General features: G+C 44.8%; 1 long non-coding RNA gene across 1 annotated transcript in view; it reads right to left on the reverse strand.

The window, feature by feature from the left end:
- LOC109287824 overlaps window positions 1–9,352 on the reverse strand; it is a 19,057-nt gene extending 9,705 nt beyond the window's left edge. Inside the window, exon 1 of the long non-coding RNA XR_002094967.1 lies at window positions 9,204–9,352. This is a non-coding gene — a long non-coding RNA (uncharacterized LOC109287824). The remainder of the gene's footprint in view (window positions 1–9,203) is intronic.
- Between the last annotated feature and the right edge of the window lie 9,591 nt (window positions 9,353–18,943).

Consider the following 18,943-nt stretch of genomic DNA (forward strand, 5'->3'; position numbering starts at 1 on the left):
GTCAGGGCGGCTAGGATCTGGAACCAACTTCCAAGGGAAGTGGTGCTGGCTCCTACCCTGGGGGTCTTTAAGACAAGGCTAGACGAACACCTTGCTGGGGTTGTTTGACCCCAGTACTTTTTCCTGCCAAGGCAGCGGGTTGGACTTGATGATCTGCTCAGGTCCCTTCCGACCCGACTATGAAACTATGAAATTATGAATGAAACTGCCCAAATTGATGGGCTATATAACTTGTTCACTTGGACTGAGCTCAAGGAAAACACCGAACCCCTTGGATTAAACTCAGAGGAAAGCTATGAGCTGAAACCATGAGTACTTGTTATGCTTATCCATCCTCCTGCTGATTTCCCCTGCCCCCCAACCCCACACAGATGGTGCAGCAGAGCCATCCCGGCCCTACTAGTCCGAGGTCTTCACCCAGTGGAGAGCAGGGTTTCCCCCAGTGGGTGTTTATGAGTCTCTGATATTGTTCCCCTAATTGCTGATGGTCACTCCACTGCCAGATGCTTTGCTCTATACTAGCTTGTCACTTTGATTAATATTTGAGAGGATCTTCTCCTGAATCAAGGCTAATGAGTTAAGTTCAGCCTGGGTCACAATGCAAAGATCTTCGACACATTCAAAGAATGATGGTATAGGAGCCATTCTACTGAGTGGGGAGGATGTTGGTGCAGAAGCAATAAATCTTTAATGGAAGAAAAATGTTCTGCATCCTTGGGTTTGCAACCCAAGCCAATTGCACATAAATTATAAGGAAGAAAAATTGTTTCAGCATTAATAAATTAGAGAAAATGACTCTGATTAATAACTGTTTGGACCATGTAGATCTCTGTCAAAAGTGGATTTGTCACCCTGACTTCTCATAAAGAGTAAAAGAAGATACTTGAGACTCTTCTGCTGGAGATGTAATGGCATTTAGATCTCCATTGGATTTCTAAATGTGGGTGGTTGCACAGAAGATGAAGTATAATATGTGGTTTGTGAAGGAATGATGGAAAGCAGAGCTCTGAAGGGTAAGAAATCCTGTTTGGCCATGGAAAAGACAAGGTGGTCTGCAGGGATACATGTCCTTACACAGCTAATAGACAGTAGTGTCAGGAGACAAAGGGGAAGGAAGGGCTGTAGATTCTTGTTGATTCCCTGCATTAGTTCTCTCTCATTCTTGGACTATCAAAAGTACTAGCAATTGAAGAGATCACACTCTAATTCCACTTTCAGAGACATGTTTAAGTGTTAACTTTTAATGCTGCATTTTTAACAGCTGGACCCTGAAGGGGGTCTAGTTATTTCCAAGGAGATGCTCTCACTGCTAATATAGCATTTTTATAAGGAGATGCTGACCATCTTCCACTGCCACCCTCCCAGCAGACGCTAAGAATCTAATAGGATTCTATACTAATAAGTTGATTTCCATTATAATCACTACAGAAAAAGCACCTCCAGGCTTACTGTTTTCAAATAGCTCTTTCACTTCTCACCTTTACCCTTACCTAGGATATGTCATACAGGAGAACTAGCCTGGGCTCTGACTTGGGTGTTGCCCTGAGTCTCCTAGTGTCTACACATGCATATAAACTCTCACTCAAGTAGAGTGGTGCTTTCAGCCTGGTCAACATGGCATCGCTGAGACTGTGTATGTAGCTGTGTGCTTTAATAAACCACTCAAGTGCTTACAGACCTCCAGTGCCTGTCCCCAGTTCTCTACATGTGCCCAGAATGATGGGTAAGTTCACTGGAAAAAGCATCATGGGGCAGGTCGGCTCTGCAGCAAAAAATAATGTTGAAGTCCCAGCAACCTTTATAGTGCTGGAAATCAACCAATTCTTGTGCACTCAAAGCAGATGGGGGTCTGCTTTCTTCTGATGAATAAAATGCAGGATGCAGAGTCAAGGTTAACATGTGCCCTGCTGCAAATCTTGGATGGGTTTTTTTCTGGGATACTCCATTTCCCCCACACACTTTCGCATGGGAATAAGCCTATATGAGCAAAGACAATGTGCATCAAAGGTTAAAAAGTCAGAGCAGAGGCCTTCCTCCCTCATGTATATTTGATGTGGCTAATGAATGATTTATGATACCTTAAATGATGCTTACTAGAGCTAGATGAACTGTTCCATCCTTTCTTCTATTCACAAATTGCATGTGAAGAGACCTTGATTCTCATTAATATGTTCATTACTTATAATGATTAGAGTGTGTTTCTTAAATAATTTGTCATCTGTGGATTGCTTGCATACTATGTGCCCTGTGTGGTTTTTGCTAATTATTATAACTGCTTATTTCTGATCCTCATTATAAGAGTATAGGTGTTGTGCAGTTGGTCACCCTAGTAACAGGCCTTTTTTTCCCTGTTAGTTTCCTGACCAGATTAAAGTAACGACGGCAGAGAGAAGGGAAACAGGATCAAGTCACTGGGATTTTAATTGTCATAGAGAATGGGTATAAGTGGTTTTTGAATTTGGAAGAGCACGGCTTGCAGAAAAAAGGGACATTTGCATGTTTTTCTTTCTGAATCCTGGGTTTGAGATACTACTGCATGACAAATTCACCTACTGTGTGATGCAAGGAAACCTAATTTTTCTCTCCGGTTATGGTTAGGGATCTGGGTTTTCTGCTCACCACAGAAAAATGTGGATTTTCTCCTTTAAAGGGGAAAAATGCCGAGGCGCCAGGTGGGTGGAGTGGATGGAAGGCACCTGGGAGCTGGGCCAGGAGCTGCCTGGCTGAAGCTACCCCTGTGTGAAGAAATCTCCCACTGTCTGTTCCTGGATTGGGACATGTTGGGCCAGGGGGAGAACGTAACACCCACACACACTTGGGGCTGTGCATGGTCCAGTGTTTCAGGATTTATTTTGCTGTGTATCTTGCTTGTGCTCTATAGGACCACCTCCCCCCTCCCTTGTTGTGTCCAGACCCTTTGTCTTTACGTTTCCCATCCAGAAACCCGTGGAACCAGTTTGGTAACTGTGGCCACTCCACCGAGGGCTACAGACCACTTTTTAAAAGGATTGGCCTGCATCAGCAGGGTTCAAATAACGCCTGTTTCTGGTTGGAGCCAGGTGATGAGGTCAGAAAAGTTATTTAAGGGTCAAGTCACCTGGTCTGGGGGGGCTTCCTCCGGCAGGCATTTTGGAAACATACCCAGAAGCTTGGGCTTCCAGAATCCTCTGGATGTATCTGTAAGTAGCCTACCTGAAATTTAAACAGTGAATTAGGGTTGTGTATCTTTAGCTGCATGTTAAAAGGGCCAACAAGCCCATTATGTATTGCTTGAGGCTTTTTGTTTTAATACTCTTCTGTCTTGTACTCCTTCCCCATTCTCCCCGTCTCTGATTACTAAAAGCTATCTGTTATAGCACACCTAGTTGTGAATGCTTGAGAGGAGTGACAGGCCTTTTCACTCCTAGCAGAGTTCGGCCGATTATTATCTGATTCTGTCCTACCTAAAAACATCCTGGGTGGCTCCAGTCTAGGAGGAGCACCCAGAATTACTACCCGTGGGCAAAGCACCCCCCAAGGTTTGCAGGGTCTGTGTACCCTGGGCTGCACAGGGCCTTAACGGAGACCAGAGCCCAGGTGATGGCAGTGATTACCCCAGGCTTGCAGGTGTGCTCCAGGAAGGGGGTTGGCTGGATGTAGGTGCCCCAGGGGAGACACCCAAAATGGAGTTTTGGTTGGGCACAGTGAGGCAGGTGGCTTAGCATAGTAGCACCCCTTACTGTCCCGCCATACCCTCCAGTCCCTTGCCTGTCCAGAGTGGTGCAGCTGGAGCAGCAGCAGCTACTGCCGCTGGAGGAGAGGAGAGGAGAGGAGAGGAGAGGAGAGGAGAGCAGAACAGCCCCACTGGCCTGGGCCCTGGCCCGCTCATGCAGCTTCTGGTGGGGCTGTTCCTGGTGTGGCTGTAGCCAACCAGGTGCTGCTCTGTTCCCCCCTTGCCTTCAGTGGCAGCTCCTCCTGCCACTCCTGCCCCTGCTTCGCTGTTCTGGGTGGGCAGGGGGAAGCTTCAGCCTGGAGGCTCCCAGTGGAGGCAATGGGAGCAAAGCAGTATCTGGCCAGCTGCAGCCACACTGGGAACATCTCCACCCGAAATTGTGCTGGGGCCTGGGCCACCAGGCGCGCAGTGTGGGCTGCCTTGGCAGGAGTGGGTAGGACTCATCCTCATGTGGAGTGCTGCAGGAGCAACCATGGGCTGGATCCAGGCAGCTGGCAGGCCAGGTCTGGCTCATGGGCCGTATTTTACCCACCCCTTCACTAGGGGCACCTATTCATGTCTGATGCCTGCTCTGACGCATTCTAATTAGAACGTGTCAGAGCAGACTCAATTAATCAATTAATTGAGTCTGCTGGAGAGTGCCAATTAGCACACTCCAGCAACCTCAGCATCATAGGCATTCAGCATCCCTGCACTTCAAAATGGTGGTGGGAGCACTTTAATTGAAGGTAATTGAAAGAGCTTTAGTTAAACCACCACCACTGCCATTTTGAAGCACAGGACACTGAATACATGAGATGTTGTGGGTGCTTTAATTAGAACAGCTCCTGAGAGCCGCTTGAGTTAAAGCACTCCCCAACCCCAGAGCACGCCCTATAGTGTTCAGTAAGCATTGGCCTACTTGTAACTGTATTTACTGGGCGTTGTTACATGCCATAAATGGGAAGAGTTGCAGTGGAGGGAGGAAGGGGTTTGCCAAGCAAACAAGTTTAAATCAATGGGCATGTGCAGCCAACCCTTGCACTATGAGATTTCTCTGACATTTCGCTGCATAAAGAAAAACTGGACAGAGATGAACTTTTAATATAGCTGGGAAAAAAGACAGAAGTAGGGGCATCCTTTTGAGTTCAAAATGTGGTGATAATGCTACAGGAGAAGGCAGAGGAGGGTTAGGTGTGTGCACTTACTTGATTCCATTGAAAACCTGCCTAGTTGATTGTATTTATAACCTATCACAGTAAAACCAGTCTCTGAGATTTTATACATTTTCCAGCCAGACACGTGTATAATTCTTTTCTAAAACAACTTGCTGTATTTAGCATTTGTTACATTTTTGCCTCTTACTGTGTCCATGGTCCATTCCCTTCAAAGTGTTTACTGGTATTTAATTTTGCTCTTATATGACATTGTGCCTTGGAAAACAGTTGCCAGGTTCTGTTCCAGAGACAGATCCATTCCAGCATGGGGCTTTTTTCAGGTATTTATAAATTTCTCAAATTATTTTCTGTGTCTGCTCTATCTAAAAAGGATCATTTTGAGAGAGAAAATATTCTTGAATCTACAAATTGAGATCAGCCGTTTCCTTGACGGCCTCTAGACCAGTGGTCTCCAAACCTTTTTGATCGCGCACCCCTATCAGTAAAAGATTTTTGAGCACGCACCCCCAATGTATGTATATTTATATAAATAGAAATAGAAATAGAAGTTCTAATATTTTCTTCCTGCACCCCAATGGATCATCTTGTGCACCCCCTGGGGTGCACGCACTCCACTTTGGAGACCGCTGCTCTAGACTACTATTCTGCCATTGTTTGGCTGTACAGCCTCCTTTGAGGGGGGGGGCGGGAATCACTCACCTCAGAGACTTGGTATGGAAAATTGTCTAAGAAACTTATAAGCAACTGAAGGTCTTGTAAAATTGAACTGCATATTGCAACCTTTTCAACAGATCTTGCTTAGCTCTCAACCTGTATTATATATTATGCAAAAAACATTTTATCCATCATTGAAATGCAGCTACATCCAAAATACAATACGACAGCTATTTCATAGTGCTCAGCCAAACATGATAGTTTAGGTTGGGGATAAAATATAGCACATTAAATTGAAACTGCAGGGGAAATTTACTATACAGGACTAGGAAATATGTGATATTGCCCCAAATAAACATGTTAGGGAGTTGTATAGCGTATACAGAGTATATGGAATCAATTACTGTTGTTTTCCTTTGAAAGATTAATATTTCAGAACTGAATACAAAATACTGGAGATAATACATAAAAAGTGTAAACATGTCATGGGTTGAATTTACGCTTTTAGGATGATGTTAGGGTTTTAGTTAAGAACTAAAGCAAATTGCTATTTGGCAGCAAACTTTTAAAATATATTGCTATTTTTAGTAATGAGACATTCCTTGGATTATATAAGTATTTGGGCTGAGTGAATAGTGAAAAACTTGTTGGCAAACATTTCAATTAATTAGAAAATGAGTTTTGATTGACCATACATGTAACCCTTGACACATACATATGTAACTGAAAACAATCATCTTAGGCAGACAAAGCAACCCAAGTGTTCAGAAATCATGAGTCAAAGCCCTCTCCCCCACATCCCTAAATTCTTAGATTGGCAAAAACCCCCCATGAGATTTTGCTGATGCATTACACTTGGAGTTCTTTTTATTTGCCTTCTGATGGTCTAGATTTTGGGTTGGGATTTGTGGTTATAAAAGAAATCTGGAAAGCATGAGAATAAGGCATTGATCTTAGTCGGAAGAATGAAAGCTTTGATTATCAAGGAATTTGGGCTTTAATAAATATATCAAGTATCACAGGAACTGCAATGAAGTAGCAGGATTTGGGAAAACTGCACAAGATAGAAAAAACGTTTGAGAAGCCTATCAGCAATAGAAAATAGCCTTTGCTGTTGCAACCACCATATACTTTGCTTATAATAAGAACTTATGAGTTAACAGCAAGGGGCTAACTAAACGAACTCTCTAAACGAACGGTGCTGCGTGAATGTGAGAAATGGGCATAGTATTTTGCTTTACTAGCACAAAACTGAATTATGGGTTTGATTATGTTGAGAATGAATTTTAGATCATTTTAAAGTCTGTATTCAAATTACTTGTAATGATAATATCAACACAGTTTTTTGGCTTATGGGGGTTTTCTTGAATGAATTATGGAATATTTTTCGTGTCTTTTTTCTGTGCTAATTGGCTCAATATCCAAGTGCTTCACAGATATTACTAAATTTGTCTTTACCATGCACTTGAAGAAAGGAAGTTGTGCCTAGACAGAGGCACAAAAGGAATTAAAGCTAATATTTGCAGAAGTGTCCTCCAGTCATGGGTGTCTCAGTGATCAGTCGCCCAACTCAAATATCTGTAGGTCAACTGCCCAAAACACTAAGCATTTCTTCTAGGACTTCTCTACACATCAATCTTCAGTTTCCTCTCATAAATGCTGATATTTCTAGTTTCTCTTTGACAGCTGAACTTGATAGCATCAGCAAAAACATCTGGGGCCAAATCCTTAGCATTAACAGACTTCTGATAAAATCGGTTGAGGGTGTGCTCCTTGACTGTATTCTTATACTGATAGCAGAATTCACTCAAGTAGTGAACTTCACTTCCTGCACATTTGATCTCTCTTTTCTTCAGATGGGGAACTGCATAGCGGTCCAATGCAACAAAATAGTCACTGTTAAAGCTAATGGAGGGCTTGAGTGTCATTTAACTTATCATCAGTTAAGAATTGCATTAAGATGACTTGCAGAATATTCAGAGGTCGGGAAACTACAAGCTCAAACCTAAGTAACTTCTTTGCTATTTGAATGCAAAAAGAAACCTCTTGTATGTGGTGTCTGCACATGACCCAATTCACTAGAAGCTATTGTTTCTCTCTTTCTTGCCTGCTGTGGCTTCTCCAGACTAATAGGAAAGTTTTAGGACTGGGAAGCTGTGTGATTTGTTTTTCTTATGTGATCATTTATTTAAGTGATAGATTCTTTTCCAACATTTTCCATTTGTTCAGGACAATCCTACAAAGTGCTTCACAGCTGATTAGGCATCATTTCCAATACTCACTCTACCTTTGCAGGCTGTGGCCAGTTAATGTTCTGATGATTAAAGATACGACTTTTTTTTGAACCTGACTGGTTTTTGTTGTTTTAGCTTCAGTTCAGTGAGCTTATCTCCCCTCCCCACCATCTTTTAAGAAAGAAGAGCTAATAAAATGTACATCATAGGTAAATGTACCATTGCATATTGTCCACATCCCCATTTGAACTGCAAGTCTTTAAAAGGAGGGCAGTAAAGCACTGGAACAGGCTCCTCAGTGAGGTGGTGGAATCTCCGTCCTTAGAGGTTTTTAAAATCCAGCTAGCTAAAGGTTTGGCTTGGATTGGGGATGGTCCTCTTTGAGCATGGGTTTGGACTTGATGACCTCCTGAGGTCCCTTCCAACCCTATTTTTCTATGATTCTGTGAACTGTGTTCAAATGTGCTAGGGAAGTATAATTATATTTTACAGATCAAGAAGTGGCACAGAGAGACTGACTTACAGGCACACAGGAAGTCTATGGTGGAGCATGGACTTGTCCTAGGCTACTGCTTTTTCCTTCTTCCAATAGTATAGGCCAAGGCTTGGAGCAACAGTAAATGTTGGACAGGGAGGAGCTGAGGCGGACTGGGGGAGCAGAGGATGCTGGATAAGGAAACAATAAGTAGCAGGCAAAAATTAAACAAATGTTTTCATTTTTGTCAGAATAATGTGTGTTTTCCAACAGATGACTCTAATTATTGGGTCAAATTTGAGCGTCAATCTCCATTAAGTGGCTACCTGGGAATTCTACTTAGTCATCCAAACCTTTGTAGTGAAGTCCTATGGTATAGAATTCATCCAGTCATTTGTTTCTATAAATCTGATCATTACTGCCTGAAAAAAAAGAATAAGACTTCCTCAGTACCTTCTTTATCTGCTCCCAGGGTAAATTCTAGATAGCAGAAGGTGCACCATCTTTTTCTCCTCGCATCACAGTAACTGGCTTTTGCTCTCTCTTTCTCCTTTTCTGGCATCTGGAGAGTCAGACAATTAGAAGCTGGCAATGGAGCAAATGATGAATAGTTTTTAATCATTGGTAGGCATATGAGATGATTATAACTGGGTTTCTGCTTAAAATTGCATAAACTAGAAGAGAAACAACCACAGCCTGTTACTGTGCAGGGACTTTCACTGCAATTGAGGGCCACCCGTATGATCAGGAACTTGCATGGCAAGCCATATGAGGAGAAGCTAAGGGATCCCGGACTCTTCAGCCTAAAGAAAAGAAGGCTGAGAGGGGACCTGATTGCGACTTACCGCTAAATCAAAGGTGTACATCAGGGACTCGGTGAACAACTGTTGACCAGGGTGCCCTCGGGGCAAACCAGTGACAATGGCCACAAACTCCTGGAAGACAGTTTCAGGCTGAACATTAGAAAAAACTTCTTTACAACTAGGGTGTCCAGACTATGGAACAAGCTCCCCCCAGAGATGGTGAAATCATGTACCCTAGAAGTCTTCAAGAAAAGACTGGACAGTCACCTGGCTGGGGTCGTCTGACCCCAGATGTCTTTCCTGCTCATGCAGGGGGCTGGACCCAATGATCCTTTGGGGTCTCTTCCAGCCCTATGATTCTATGATTATACATTTTTTTTTCAATTCAGAAAGTTATTGTGGCTGCCTCTGCTACTTTTGTCTTGGAGATACCTGCATTTAAGTTCTGAGTGCTCTGTCTCGTCTAGGCTTCCCGGGCTGACCCACAATAGTACAGCATAAAGCAAAGTAGAGAAAAGTAAAGTGTCTTTATTTTGACTCCCACTTCCTTTTGATTCTTGCTGCTATTTTCTGTTTTCTGTACCAATTTGCACTGCCCCTCTGAACCATACATAAATGTCTGTGTAGGAAATAGGAGGTAAAAGTTTGGGCTTGGAGAGGAGCTGAGCTGCAAAGGCAGGGAAAACTGAAACAACACCACAGAGGACTTTTATGGCAAGGTGCAGTTGTTATTTGAACCCAAAAAGATTTTTTCCTCTCTGTGGAGCAAGGAAAATGTACTTCTTTTCAGGCAGGTTTAGCATGTTCCCAGCTGCTCTATCTCATGTCATTTTTTAACTGGAGGAAGGAAGTGGTGAAGACACTGCCAGGAGATCCGAATTCAATCCCTGGCTCTGCTGTGGAATTCTTTAATGAGCTTGGGCAAATTGCTTAATTTCTCTGTGCCCCCATTCACAAAGAGAAATGAGGATGATAATAGCTCTTCTGTCTACTTATGATCTAAGGCAGGATTGTCCAACTGTTGGCCTGTGGGATGCATCCAGCCCGCAAGGGGTTAATGTGTGGCCTGCAGACTCCTGACCAGCAGCCGCTCCCCCATTGGTCTAGCTCCTCCTGTAGTAGAAGTAGCTAGGGTCTCCCGGGAAGGATGGCATAGTGGGAGGTCTGGTGATTTTGCCCGACACTGCCAGCAGAGTGGCTCAGGAGGGGGACTTGTGCCACTTATGCGGCAGCAGGTGTGTGTGGGGGGACTCCCCCTGTGCAGTGGTGGCAGTGGCAGGGCACATGCTCATCCACATAGTGGTGATAGCAGGGGGGTTCTCATGGTTGGGGGCTGAACACAACAGAGGTCTCAGGGAACCCCTGCAGCCCCCATGCATGCAGCCCATGTGGTTCCTGCAACATGCAGCCTGTAGCTGTTCTGAAGTTAGACCACACTGGTATCAATAGAGCATTTTTGCAAAAGTGCCCTAGTGCAGTCCTTTTTCAACCCTTTTCAGCTGTGGACCCCAAAACAATTTTGAATGGAGGTACAGACCCCTTTGAATTGTAAATGTGGATAGTCACATACTTTTGGTTGATCATAGTAGTCTTTCATGGACCCCTTAGACATAGTCTGCAGACTCCCAGGGACCTGCGGACCACCGGTTGAAAATCGATGCCCTAGTGAGGTGGGAGCTTAAGTCCTATTTAAATGACTTAACTTCATTGGCTAACTATACACATGCTCAGGGGTGGGAGGCATTTTAATTAGAGCAGTTCTTGAAGAGCTGCTCTAATTAAAAAACTGCACCGTCATGTGTATTAAACCCCCATGGGTTTAAAAATAGCTGCAGGCCATTTGATCTAAACCTCATTTGACAAGGTTTAGATAAAGTGCCCCAGTGGCCATTTTTAAATATGTGGGGCCTTATACACAGGATGGTGAGGTCATGCTGGAACATTTTAATTAGAACATGGAGCAGACTCCATTGATTGAGTCTGCTCTGAGGCATTCTAATTAGAACATGAACCAACATGAGTATAGACAGCCTTAAGGGCTAAGATGCCTAAGTATGCAGATAGGCACTCAGTGAAATCTTCAAAAACTCATAAGTAGATTGAGCACCTAACTCCTTTGAAATCTCTGGGCATATCTACACATGCTGTTAATGTGCTATAAGCTTACCACATAGTAATATACTGCACAGTAAGCTTTCCCTGGCAGCGTGTCTACATGTACGCCCATTGGGAGCAAATTTGCTCCAGATGAGAGCAGTTCAGCACAAAGCAATTTCAGCCCTGCTGTGCCTCCCTACAGCAGCCAGGGGGAGCTCCAGGCTCCCCTGGGTGGCAGACCCAGCCTGGCAAGGGGCACTGCAGTCATGCTGGGGGGAGGAGGGAGGGGAGAAAGCTGTTCCACCTCTGGGACAGCTGCCTCCCAGCCCTGTGCTCTGATCTGCTGATTGAGATATGGGGCTGGGAAGCAGCTGCCTAGGAGGAGGGACAGTTTCCCTGCTCCCTGCTGTCTGAGCTGACCAGGAATAATTTGCCATGCGGTCAGCAGTCTACACGTGCCCTACTGTGCAATAGTTACTGTGTGGTTAATCTACCTGTATTTACTGGTAGTAGGTGACCATGCAGTACTGTGCAGTAAATGCTGTGCATGTGTACATGGGGATGCTATACTGCACATTAGATTAGTCCACTGTGCAGTAAAGAGTCTCCTGTAGACACATCCTCTGGGAACTGGGGAACTGACCTGCCTAGGCACTGGATACCTAAATCACTTTTGGAAATGCCAATCAGGTTACCTGGGTGCTTTTGAAAATTTTGCCCTCAAGTGTTTCAGGCAGGGACTGCTTCTGATAGTGCATTTGTAAAAGTGGTGCCGCAGTTTTGGTTGCGTCATGTCTCAGAACATTGACTCTCAAACCTGCTGGCCTTATTACACTTCACTTGTTCATGTAAGCATTTGAAATTTGAAAATGGTATGAGGGCTTTTGAACCTGCAAATGCAAGCATTAAACATATATATGCACAGGTAACATATGTACACAGCCCTTTTAAAAATATACACACAGAAATGTTCAGGCCCCTGTTTTCTCATTGGTCAAATAGAGGCAATACAATGTGCCTCTTTTTCAGGCAGTTGTATGGTTGAATTTAGTGGTGCTCACAGTTTTGGCTCTGTGGGCCAGATGAAAGGCACAGGGCTGGTCTGCAGGCTGGATTGTGCCCCAGGCTGCCCCTGCCTGGCTGGGATCGGGCTCTGGGACTTCGCACCACCCCCACCCAGCCAGTATCAACCACACCACACCACCTCCACCTGGCCCCCACATGCTAGAATTGCACCTTGTGCTGTTCTGCATGCCTGATCTAGAGCACAGAGTCATAAGCTGGATGGGAGCTGTATGGGAACCTTGAGCTGGATGATACAGCACTGGGGGCAGGATCAGGCCCATACACTGGGGGATAAGCAGCCCTGGTTTAATCTGTTACTGTTTTCAGAATGTTTCATAGTTTCATAGTTTCTAGGGTTGGAAGGGACCTGAGTAGATCATCTACTCCGACCCCCTGCCATGGCAAGAAAGAGTACTGGGGTCAAATGACCCCAGCAAGGTGTACAATGTGCTGACTGCCTTAGATGAAAGCTGAAATAAAAGTGCAAAGCATCATAATTACATTATGCCTGTGTTTAAGCCACAGGGCTCCCTAGGAAAAAATGACAGGACTGGATTTATTTATTTATTTTTGCAGAAGGATTTCATTGTTCTAGAGTTTTATTTCTTTTAGTCATCTGATCCCCAAACATTCAGAAAGCCTTGCTAGTATAATTACAGAGGATATCAAGAAAACAACTGCTGTTTGAGTGACATGCTGAGAGTATCACAAGCAGATGCTGAATTCACAGCAGGCTTCAGCACAGTGAACCTCTGTGTCCTTCCTCCCCTCCCCCCCACCCCCAGGAGGAAGGACAAGAAGTTGCTGAGTCTGCACACTACTCTGTTGAAGGAGGCATAGGAGAAATATTATTTACATTTTTTACCTTCTGTTGTTGCAAAGTTGATTACCCTAAGCTATCTGGAACCTGTCATATTGTTAAATGTCTTTACACACTGAAATGTAACCCTGTTTTTCAAAATATTAAGCCTATACTTCTGATACAGCTCAGTCTTTTAGCTTCTCTCTTTCCTTGGAGTTTCAGAACAGCAGAGACTTCCTCTGCCTGAAGAAGAGTGATTGCGCCTGAAAGCTTGCTAAGATCTTTTTTCCAACTACTCTGCTGGTCTTATAAAAGATATCACATCTACCCAAAGAACCTTGGTTTTTTTTACCCAAATAGCTGTTATATGGAATGTGAATGTTAACTTGTTCATAAAGGCTGCATCTATATGAGCGGGCAACTGTGCAGCTGTTACTGTGCAGTCATTTAGTACTTGCTTAACCAAGTACTAAATGATAGGGCTGTGCAAAATTTTGAGGGCCATTTTGTTTTGACACTGCTTCGACTCATTTTGAGGTCAAAACAGCAAAATCAAAATGAAACAAAGGCCATCTAAATAGCTTTGAAACAAAACAAGGCTAGATGAAACATTTTGAAAGTTGAAACATTTTGACCATAGGGCTGGGGATGGGAAGTCAGTCCAGCTGGGCTGACTTCCCAGCCCCGATCTGGCAGGGGGTGGAAAGACAGCCCAGATGGCCTGCCTCTCCATCCTCTGTGCTAGATCTTGTAGGGGGCGGGAAAGCAGCATCCCCGTGCAATCTAGCATGGGGGATGTAGAGGCAGCCCAGCTGGGCTGAGTTCCGTTCCCCAACCCCATGGTCCAGTGAAATGGTCAAAACAGTATCACTGTTTCGATGAAGTGAAACAGTGAGGCTATTTTGACTCAAAATTATATGTGATACAAAACACTGTTCTGTCCAGACCTTGAAACTGAAGTCAGAATCGAACAGTGCTGTTTCACACAGCCCTACTAAATGACTGTGCAGTAACCAGCACTACTGCACAGTAGAGGTATGCAAAGTGGGCCGTATTCAATTTGTATTCAGATTCAGCCCGAATCAGGGACAGTGATTCAATTAGTTGATTTGGATCACAGTCCCTGATTCATTTCAGCTGAATCTGAAGATTTGATGCTGATTCAGAGAATCAGCGATTTGGACATAGACACAACTTTAAAAGTTTTTTCTATACATCTTGAGGTAGCAGGCACAGCTTGTGAATGCTGTGATGCTGGGGTGCATGGAACCAGAAGTACTTCTGGTTCACTTCTGGGTCTGCCGAGGAGCATGCTGCCCCCCTTCCACATCCCCCGAGCTCAGCAATCAACTGCAGGGGGACCCCGGGTGCCCCCCCAGACTCAGGAGGCACCAATCACCGAACTGGGGGAGATGTGGGAGGCCCCTGCGTGCTCCTCGGCGGACCCACAAGTGGACTTGAAGTGCTTCTGGTTCACTTCTAGGTCTGCTGCCAAGCATGCTGGGAAACCCCCTGTGCTTCTGTGGAATGCTCCATGCACCCCAGCATCGCAGCACTCATGAGCCACCTGCTACCTAGAGGTATGCAGAAAAAACATTTAAAGCTGTTTCTATGTCCAAACCTCTGAATCTTTTGGAATCTCTCCAAATCGATTTGGATGGTTCCAATTTGATTTGGAGAGATTAAAGGGTTCTCTTATTCAATTTGGATTTGGAGATTCAGCCACCATACTGGGCCAAATCTCTGCCAAATCGAATCAGGAACTGAAGCTTTGCACAGCCCTACTGTACAGTCCTATTGCTGCGTGGTTATTTTTAGATGCTACTGTGAAGTAGCAATGAGCTATGGTGCAGTAGATCATTGCTACTGCTCCATAGCTTCTCATGTAGAAGTGCCCAAAGGGTAATATTATGCCCTCAACCCTGGATTATGCTCCTGGATTAATTCTGTTTGAAGTCTAAATTTCTCTAGATTTACCCTAGTGTAAATGAGAGCATAACTTGGCCAAGAGTAAGGAAAAGGTTATTTTTTGTTTTGTTTTGTTTTTAACTCTAATTGAAATTCACGGATGACACCAAATTGTTTGCGGATGACATCCAAATTCGCAGATGACATCCAGGACACCAAATTGTGGGACAAAGTAGAGATGCTGGAGGGCAGAGAATGGATACAGACAGATTTGGAGGTCTTTAAGAGGAGCTTGGAAATACACCTGGCTGGGGTCATCCGACTAGCACTTTTTCCCCCAGGGCAGGGGGTCAGGCTCAATGATCTACTGAGGTCCCTTGCAACCCTGAAAATCTATGAAATCTATGAAGTCATTTGTTGACCAAGGCTAAACTTGGTCAATATAAGGCAGATCCTTCATCAATATCTAGTTCAGTCAAAGCTAATTAACTTACATTCTTTGATCAGAATGGCAGGTGAACCAGGCTCTTGAAGATCTGGGCTTGGGACAAACATTCAAAAAGCCTGAGCCTGAATTGATTCAATCTTTTCAGGTTAGTCTAACCTGGCTAGGCTGAACTGGTTAGAAACCAGACAGACATTCTCTCTGGACTGAAGAAATTCAGGCACATGCCTGCAGTGGCTCAGGCTAGAAGCCAGGGGTGCTAGAGCAGCCCTCCCTCCCCTTCTGCAGGGAGCTGAGCTGGGGTGGGGTGTGGCCAAGCCCCAGCAGGGCTCTCTCGTTAGGGAGGTCTGCCTGCACGGTTCCAGGCTTTTCCCTGCTGGCTGCTCAAGGGGCTGGAGTGTTGCCAGCCTCTAGCTAGTACTCTGAGGCAAGTGGGGGGCACACAGTACGTACATCTGTTGATGATATGGAGCTTTTCAATCTCCCTCCCTGCTTCATCATACTGTCTGCAGCAAACTGACAGGCAAGAAAGCCAGCTGGGGCCTGATAGTAATAACAGTCTTTATCACCCAATTAGCAAAACAATGGCCTCTCTCCATTACTTCAAACTTCTTAAACAGCTTACCCGCTGACCTACTGATTAGCTCCAAACAGCCCTAAGCAGTCACTGTTCTGTCTACCTGCCCCAGTGAAATTGGAGAGAGGCAGACACACAGATATCTCACAGCATTAGCTAGCATATCACATGCCTAGGGTCCATGGGGCTGGCGTCCATCCTGTGGGACATGGGAGGGAGGGGGATCCTGTTTGAGCAGAGGAGGAAGGGTAGGGCAGGGGGAAGCCAGGCAGACCCTGCTGTGTCTTCAGTCTCTGCTGGAGCTTAACACAGCATTAGCTAGCATACCACATGCTGGCTATGGTCCATGCTGTGGGAGAGAGAACGAAAGGATCCCTGCTTAAGTAGTGAGTGGTGAAGGGGTGGGTGGAGGGGGGCACAGGAAACCCAGCAGACCCTGTTGTGCCTTTAAGTCTCTGTCAGAGCTCTGGCTAGGGAGTAGAGGGGAGGGGCCAGCTCTGCTGTGAAGCAGAGAGCTCCGCCCAGCCCTGAGAGCATGCTGGGATGCTGGGGGACTATGATTTAACTTAAACCAGCAAGGGGGCTGGAACAGGCATTGCATAAACCAGTTTGACCCAAATCAGTTAAGTCTGATACTACATTCAACCAGGTTTATCTCAAACCGGTTTCAGTCATTTTCAAACTGGTTTATGTGCACTGTACATTTGTTCTGTTACAGGTTTAAACTAGTTTCTGATCACTTAAACCAGTTTATGTGTAATGTCTGTCCCTAGCCCTGTTGATTTCAACAGAAATAGTGAGGCAAAATGTCTGATTGTGACCCATTCAGTACTGGGACACCCATCTAGTACTGGTACAGTGAGATAAAGAGCCTCCATCTGGGTGAGGTATCTAAGGCTGTGAATCTGGAAACTGGAGAAGCGCTTGTTAAGCAGAATACTCAAGCCAAGATTCACCCAAAGTCTGAGGGACAGTTTGCCCTAACAATGGAAATACCATTTTTAAAGAAATATACAAAGGTCATGTTCTGTTCTGAGCGTTGTGTGCATAGCTCCAGTAAAACCATTGCTTATTATGGGGACGCAGTTTGGTTCTACCCATTAAATTTAAATGTTAAAACTTATTTGCCTCTTAAATGAATTATGATGATTGAAAGAAATGCAAAACTCTAGAACTCTTCGTTCAGAAATGATAACTTTTATTAGATCGACTAAGAAATTGCAAAAAAAAAAATCTTTAAAAAAATGTATCTTTAAAAAAATGATGATGATTAAATGTGATATCATTTCCTATGTCATAGTAATTTAGTGTTTCTCAGTGTTTCTCTTCCCCCTCAAGAGCAAGAAAAAATCTCTTCTTTTTTACCTATCTTGAGAAATCACCCTAATATTGTGAATTAAAACCTGGTGTTAAATTAGCTTACTCATGGAGACCCGAAATCACCTGCCCCTGTACCCTCTATTATAATGCTGATTCCTCATCAGTATGCACCTTACTGCTGGCTAATTAGGTGATTGTGTGTGTGTAGCTCTTCAGGTTGTGAAGAAAAACTAAATGGAATTAATATGAAGAAACCTGCATCAGGCACTAATAAAAATCAGTCCCCAGGATTTCCCTCACCCAGGGCACTCTAGTTCACTGTTAAAGCCATAGTTGTTAAAGGTGCCAGAAGAAACAGCAAGCCCTGGAAGACCAACTCCTGTCTGTCTGCTTCAGAATAAGGAACAGGAGGCTTAATGACTCCAGAGCTTTGATTTGAGGGGGAAGATGCCATCAAAGGAATATACTGGACAAAAGGAGGAGTTGGTTACCCTAGGGTTAGGGACAGACATTCAAAAAGCCTGAATCTGAATTGATTCAATCTTTGCAGGTTAGTCTAACCTGGCTAGGCTGAACTGGTTTGTAACCGGACAGACATTCTCTCTGGACTGAGGAAATTCAGGCACATGCCTGCGGTGGCTCAGGCTAGAAGTCAGGGGTGCTAGAGCAGCCCTCCTTCCCCTTGCACAGTACTGAGCTGAGGCGGGTTGTCACCAGGCCCCCACAGGACCTCTGATTAAGGAGTTCTGCCTGCACAGTCCCAAGCTTTCTCCTGCTGGCTGCTCAAGGGGTGGGGGTGTAGCCAGACCCCAGACCCTGCTAGCACTCTGTGACAAGGCGGGGTGGGGGAAGTGCAGTGCATGCATCTGTTGATACAGAGCTTTTTTATCTCAGTCTTCCTGCTTCTTTATACTGTTTGCTGCAGACTGACAGGTAAGCAAGCCAGTAGGGGACTGATAACAGTGATTATCACCTTATCACCAAACAATGGGCTCTCTCCATTAGTTCTAACTCTTCTTAAACAGCTTACCAGCTGACCTGCTGATTAGCTCCAAATAGCCTACGCAGTCACTGTGCTGTCTGCCTGTCCCAGTGAAACTGGAGAGAGAGACACACACAAACACCTCTCTGCATTAGCCAACATGCCACGTGCCTAGGGTGTGTGCAGCTGGGGTCTGTGCCATGGGAGATGGGAGGGAGGGAGGGATGGGGGGGTGCAGAATTCCTGCTTAAGCAGCAAGCAGTGATGGGTGTAGGGCAGGGGGAAGTCAGGCAGATCCTGCTGTGCCTGCAAGTCTCAGCCAGAGTTCTAGCCAGGCAGCAGAGGGGAGGGGCCAGCTCTTCTGTGGAGCAGAGAGCTCCGCCCAGCCCAGAGAGCATGCTGGGATGCTGGGGACTATGACTTAACTTAAACCAGCAAGTGGGCTGGAACAGGCATTGCATAAACCAGTTTGACTCAAATCAATTAAGTCTGATACTACACTCAACCAGGTTTATCTCAAACCAGTTTTAGCCATTTTTAAACTGGTTTATGTGCACTGAATATCTGTTCTGTTACAGATTTAAGCTAGTTTCTGATCACTTACACCGGTGTATATGTAATGTCTGCCCCTAGCCGAGGAGAGGAAAGAAACCATATGATTAACTTCCTGTGATGTCTTGCACAAAACTATGACTTCAGTGTGATAAATATC

Source organism: Gavialis gangeticus, unplaced genomic scaffold (assembly GCF_001723915.1).
Source record: "Gavialis gangeticus isolate Ggan-Ray unplaced genomic scaffold, GavGan_comp1, whole genome shotgun sequence".
NCBI classification, from domain to species: domain Eukaryota; kingdom Metazoa; phylum Chordata; order Crocodylia; family Gavialidae; genus Gavialis; species Gavialis gangeticus.